This window comes from Pteropus alecto, unplaced genomic scaffold (assembly GCF_000325575.1).
Source record: "Pteropus alecto unplaced genomic scaffold, ASM32557v1 scaffold116, whole genome shotgun sequence".
In the NCBI taxonomy this organism is placed as follows: Eukaryota; Metazoa; Chordata; class Mammalia; order Chiroptera; family Pteropodidae; genus Pteropus; species Pteropus alecto.
The window spans coordinates 846,080-853,052 of NW_006439189.1; the positions used below are offsets into that span (position 1 = coordinate 846,080).

General features: G+C 35.9%; 1 protein-coding gene and 1 pseudogene across 3 annotated transcripts in view; both read right to left on the reverse strand.

Moving 5' to 3' along the window:
- Positions 1-6,973, reverse strand: part of TENM1 (teneurin transmembrane protein 1) — a 756,077-nt gene that overhangs the window by 224,481 nt on the left and 524,623 nt on the right. The gene's annotated exons all lie outside the window — the stretch shown is intronic.
- Positions 2,951-3,069, reverse strand: LOC112483235 (annotated as a pseudogene).

Genomic DNA, 6,973 nt, shown 5'->3' on the forward strand with positions numbered 1-6,973 from the left:
AAAAGGGATCATAAGAGGAAAGTTCATATCATTACAGCCTATCTCCAAAAACAATTACAAGCCAAGATAAAAAACCTAACACTTCTGATCAGCAGTATGGACATTGAAACAACCATCAAAAACCGACCAATATGTATAAGTTCAGGACCAGATGGCTTCACCAGTGAATTCTACCAAACATTCAAAGATTTAATACCTATTCTTCTCAAACTCTTCCAAAAACTCAAAGAGGAGGCAATACTTCCTAACTCATTTTATGAGGCCAATATTACCCTGGTACAAAAACCTGGAAAAGATAACACACAAAAAAGAAAACTCCAGACCAATATCTCTCATGAACACAGATGCAAAAATTCGAAATAAGATACTAGTGAACTGAATACAGCAACATATTAAAAAGATTATGCACCGCGGTCAATTGGGCTCCATCCTAGAGGCACGGAGATGGCTCAACATATGCAAATCGATTAATTTGATACATCACATAAACAAATTAAAAAAGAAGAATCATATGATCATATCAGTAGATGCAGAAAAAGCCTTCGACAAGATACAGCATCCATTTATGAACAAAACACTTAACAAAATTGGTATAAAAGGAAAATATCTTAACATTAATAAAGGCCATGTATGACAAGCCCTCAGCCAATATTATACTTAGTGGTGAAAAACTAAAAACCTTTCCTCTAAGATGAGGAACAAGGCAAGGCTGTCCACTAACATTGGAAGTCCTAGCAAGTGCAATCAGACAAGAGAAAGATATAAAAGGCATACAAATAGGAAAAGAAGAAGTCAAACTGCAACTATTTGCAGATGACATGATTCTCTATATAAAAAACCCTAAAGACTCCACAAGAACACTACTAGAAACAATAAGCAAATACAGTAAAGTTTCTGGATACAAAATCAGTGTTCAAAATTCCATAGCGTTCCTATACTCTAATAACGAAGTGTCAGAAAAAAAAGTGGAAAAAATAATTCCTTTTGCAATTGCAACAAAAAGAATAAAACACCTAGGAATAACTTTAACAAAACATGTGAAAAACCTATATAATGAAAACTATAAGACCTTATTAAAAGAAATCAAAAAAGATAGAAAAAAATGGAAAGATATTCCGTGTTCTTGGATTGGAAGCATCAACATAGTTAAAATGACCATATATCTGTAGGGAACTAAAGCTCCCAAAATTCAAAAGAGTGCATGGATTATCTCGGGAGGCCTGCTTGCATATAAAAGGGAAAAGGCTGGTTCTGAGGAATTCCAGGAAGAAGAAGATTAAGAATAGAAACAGGGAGTGTCGAAGGGAGTGTCGAAGGGAGTTTTGATTGTACCTTGATCTTCAAGATGTTACTTTAATTATGTTATCTTGGGATACACAAAGGAACAGATTATGTATAAAAAGGTGCATAAGAAATAAACTCGGTGAGACAGTTGTGAGATCTGTTCTCCCTCCTGCACCCTGTCTGTCTTCGCTTTTTTCTCAGTCCCCGCTCCCCCATTCAGGGACCTGGTTTGACTTGGTCGGCTGGTTTCCAACAAGGCATGACTTTTTAACTCTTCCAAACAAACCTCTGGGAAATGGTTTTCAAAACCGTAGTTTGGAGAGTCATGATACAACTGTCATGACAGAGTGGAAGTTGGACTAAAAGATGAATGGTAAGATCCCTTCAAATTCAGTGATAATAAAATAGAAAAATGTTTTAACCTGATTTATCTGTCCCAAGCATCAATTTCTTCCCCACCAATATTATTCTCATTAGACAGCACTCATATCTGTGCTATTGCACTTGTCATATCCTGTCTTGACTAAGAGTTATATATCTCTCTGTCCAATTGTTAGATAGTCACTCCAGGGCAAGGACTAGGTGATTTTCCTCTCTGCATCCTTTTCAGTGCCTGGTGTACACAGCACATGCTCGATAAAACTTCAGAGAATTTCAACTCAAATATTTTTTATGAAGCTGTGAGATACTTGCAACCTACCCTTATGGCACTGTTTCAAGGGTTTCATAGAGTACTTTGAGTTATCTGTGTGACAGATGTGATAAAGTTAACCTAGTATACAACCCGGTATTCTGGTGCATTATGACTTTCTCATCACTGACTATTTCAGGGAATTAAATAATACCACTGTGACTGGGGGGAATGAATAAATAGTCCTCAAATGCTTAATTTATGAACGCTAACCCCATTATTCCTTTATATATTACCATATAATTATGATTTGGTATTTCATAATTTATATACATTCGAGGGTTCTAATATTCAGATATTTGGGAGCTTTCCACCTAACAGATGCTGATTTTTTAATATATGTTATCTAAGCTCGTACAGCACTTGTAAAACATTTAATGTTATAGTATAAACCTGTTTTCATGTTCTAAAAATGTGAATGCAGTGAAATTTCCTATGCAAATTCAATAAAATTTCATTAGTTTTTACTTAAATAGAGATGGCTGATTTAATCCTACACATTTGGTCACTAGCCCAAATAAATAATACCTACCAAATGGATAACATTAAAAGCAGCTGGGAGCATTACCTATCAACACTCTAAGACTCTTGGAAAACTGGTGCTATTGAAAATGCAGACAGCTTTTTAAGCAGAATATTTTCCTTATGGCTAGTGATATTTCAAGTAAAACAAAATGGGGGCACTCATCCTGAGGTAGGGTGACTATTTTACCATCTGCCCTGGTAATTGCTTGTCAAAAGTAGACTTATTGTGGATGCTTGAGATACCCAAAGTAATGGGAAAAAGATCAAGTGTTTTGAGCCAATAAGAAAACTGACAACACAGTCACATTTTCAGGACTGCATTAAGTGCCAGTTTGCTTCATTTAGACACTTGTTTGTTTGTTTGTTTATTTTTAGGCAAAGGAATCTTTGGTGGACCTCACAGATTGCAAGGATCTTGTCAGCTTACAATCCCTCATTTTTTATTTTTTATGCCTACAGCATCCAGTCTTCCTAGGTGGTCTCCCATCCAAGTACTAACCAGGCCTGACCCTGCTTAGCTTACGAGATCAGACGGGATTGGGCTTGTTCAGGATGGCATGGCCATAAATGACACCTGTTTATTTTTGCCCAGAATTTGAACCCTGAAATATTTGTCCTGTAAGCCCTTGCAACTCTTCAATAGTCTCAAGATTTTGCTTTTTTGGTTTATTTTTTATTTTGTTTTGTTTTTGCCTGTTTTACACATTACTCAAATGGTTAATCTCTGTAATCAGCCTTATAGGGTTTTATTAAACTCATTAACCTTTCCTGTCACTTTGTGAATCTGCCCTTCAAGTAATGGAGTCATAAAACATAGGGAAATCTGGCTTGGCTGTGGCCTGGCCATGGCTAACTCTTCCCTTAACAGAGGAAAAAGGGTGGTATAGCTCTGTCCACACTAGTTCTAACTCTGTCTTGCTAATAATCACTGTTATGACTTTTCCTGGGAAATAAAATTGCTCTAGGTCTCATTTGTTCCGTATTGAAAATGGGAATAATTGTTCTTCTTCGTCCAATCACCTCACAAAGATGCCATAACAATGAATAAAAGCAATAGTAATTGCCTTTTGAACTGACTTTTCAAATTATATTCTATTATGTGCCCTGATATTTATTAAGTATATAGTATATATTTATATTAATACTTATTAAGTACTTATTATGAGTCACTACTATGCCAGGTAGTTTCTTTATTTCATTTAATATTGATATAACCCTGAGTAAGTACAACTATTAGCCTTGTTTTAAAAATGAGGAATATTCAGAAAAGTTAAAAAAATAACTCAAGATAACACAGCTAGTAAGTGGTGGAGTGGTGGAGGGCTTTTGACCTGGACTCTAAAGGGCGCAAACTGTATGCAGATCTTTTTTAAGGTGTAAAACAATGCGGCTACAAATGAAAAGAAAATGTCTACAAAGATGGTGCTATCCAGAGAACATCATAACCTGTAGCCATTTACCAATTGCTGTGCTCTATCTATGTGCAGAGCGTGTAGTGGAGGTGCATTAATTTTGCTTTCTCTAGGGATACATTTAGATTATAGAACCAGCTACAGACACTGTAAGCAACAGTATGGCTAAGATGTAGGCAATAAAGATTTGAGCCTTTTGAATTTCAATCCTAACTGAGCAGTAAGATAGATAAAATATTAGAAAATACCTGTTTACACTGAGATAAGCTGTAGATAGCTACTGGTATTACTAATCACAATTATTAAGCATCTCAGAATACCTGAGTTGCAAAATACTACAAATAATAGAACAACTTTTTGAAGATTTGTGCTATAATTTCTTTTTATTCTTTGCTTAAGAGCATCTGAAAGAAGTTAAAATCACACATTCTTTCTTTTTGGTACCTTTAGGTATGGACTATTGACTTCAGGAGCTAGTCAACACTATAAATCTTGGAAGCACTTCGTAATTTTTAAATGTGTTTTGAACATGTGTTTCCTGAATTTGAGCATTAGACAAAATAGTTGTCTGAAAATCAGGAGATCTTGTCTTCACACACTTAACACCTTTCATATAAACGAGATCAAAGTACTTTATAAGCAAGTAGCAACCATCTTTCTTCCCACTTAGAACAACAAGTGCAGAAGCAATAAGCAAAGGAGGTTGCTCAGGAAAAGCAACATGGGAAGACAAATAGAATCACAAGGAACCATGACCAAACTAAGTCCTATATGGGTTCCTTTTCCATATGTGGGCAGGTCATGTGCAGTGCCTCCCTTTACAAGAAAAGGTGAACACAAGATAGATTTGCGGATGCTGATGTCTTAGAAAGAGCTTTCCCTAGTCCTTAGCTTATTCAATTTATTCAGCAATTGTTGCATTGTGTACTTATTGACCCCTTGTTGCATTGTGTACCTGGTATAAAGTTTCTCACATTCCTGGATGAAAAGTACACAAAAATCTGCCATTAACAAATAGACTTCGAAGTTCTTAACTAAGAATTCATGGAAAAGCTAAGCACAAAGCATATGGAAGCAAATTTGTATCTCAGCAAAATTATGAACGATTATGTTTTATAGACATTCTGGGGGTTACCCGTACATAGCTGAAACTGGTAATTCCATGAATGCTTGAATATTATAATAAATATTCTAAAATATAAGCTTTTCTTACCTCTCTTTTCTCTTAATTCAAAATCACTACGTGGTTTCTATATATTTGATTTCTTTGAGGTTCAACACTGATTGATGAAGATCTGCTATTTGATTTTTTTTTCTTTTCATAATTAACGATCTAAGGATGTTGCTAATTTCTCTTTCTAGAGGATCTTCAGTTTGTTTGAAGTATTCAAATTTCCTCAGTGTACTCCTTTGAGACAGGAATCCCATCTGTTTATCAGTAAAATCTAGTACAGTAACCAGTATGCTGTAGAGTCTTAATTCGGTGGGCTCCTAAAAGTTACCACCAGGCTCCCGCTTGTGTGACAATCTATTGCATAAGGGTCTAGCTGGCAGGAAACGGTCATGCCAAGATCATCTATCATATAGATGAATGATATGAGGCCACTGCTCTAGTTCCTCTAATGTTACCTCCCCAGAGAGGCTTCCCTGGACCACTCTTGTCTAAAATGCTCACTCTGTGTGCCTAACTAATCTTTATCTCAATTGACAGTACTACCTAACATTTGTCTTTTTCATTATTGTCAGCCTTCCTCACTAGATTATAAGGGGAAAGCATATACTTTGTTGGCTATAGCCCAGAGTATAGGGCAGTGCCTATCACTAAATGAATAAATGAACTAAGTAAACAGTATAATAGTTCATCAATCTCAAAAAGTAAAATGATTAATCTTTCCCAGTGTGGATCATATTGAAAGAAACTGTCAGATATATCATCATAAATGACGCCCAAACTTCAATAATGGGAATTTTTTCATTGCAGTAAATGGGAAAATTTTAAATGACTGTTTTTTTCTCTTGAATTCATGTTTAATAAAACATTTTTAAAAGTTTATTGGGATGACATTGGTTAATACAATTATATAATTTTCAGGTGTACATTATAATTTGACATCTATATATTCTATTGTGTGATTACCAACCAGAGTCCAGTTTCCTTCAGCTACTATATATTTGATCCCCTTTAACCACTTCGCCCTCCCACAACACCCTTATATTTGACCCCCTTTACCTTGTCTAGCTCTTCCCTCCTCCCCCATCCCCACCCTCTGGTAACCGCTAGTCCATTGTCCATGTCCCTGAGTCTCTGTTTGTCCTGTTCATTTGTTGCTTTTAGGTTTATATCCCACAAATAAGTGATATCATGCGATTGTCAACTTTTCAGTCTGGGTTATTTCGCTTAGCATGATTATCTTGAGATCTATCCAGGTTGTCGAAATGGCCGTATTTCAATCCTTCTTATGGCTGAGTAATATTCCATTGTATTTATGTAACACTTCTTTTTTTAAATTTTTAATTAAGTTTATTGGAGTAACATTGGTTAATACAATTATATAATTTTCAGGTGTACATTATCATTTGACATCTGTATATTCTATTGTGTGTTTACCATCCAAAGTCCGGTTTCCTTCAGCTACCTTATATTTGATCCCCTTTACCCACTTCACCCTCCCCCTAAACTCTATATTTGACCCACTTTACCCCATCTCCCTCCCCGCTCCTCTCTCAACCCATTAGTAATCGCTAGTTCATAATCGTCTGGTAACACTAGGTCCATCTCGAGGTCCATCCATGTTGTTGCAAATGGCAGTATTTCATCTCTTCTTATGGCTGAGTAATATTCCATTGTATATATGTGCTACAGCTTCTTTAGCCAATCATCTATTGTAGGACACTTGGGTTGCTTCCATGCCCTGGCCACTGTGAATAATGCTGCTATAAACATTGGTGTGCAAATATCTTTTTGGATATGGTTTTCAAGGCTTTGGGGTAAATATCCAGTAGAGGGATTGCTGGATCATATGGTAGATCAATTCTTAGTTTTGAAACAAACCTCCATATT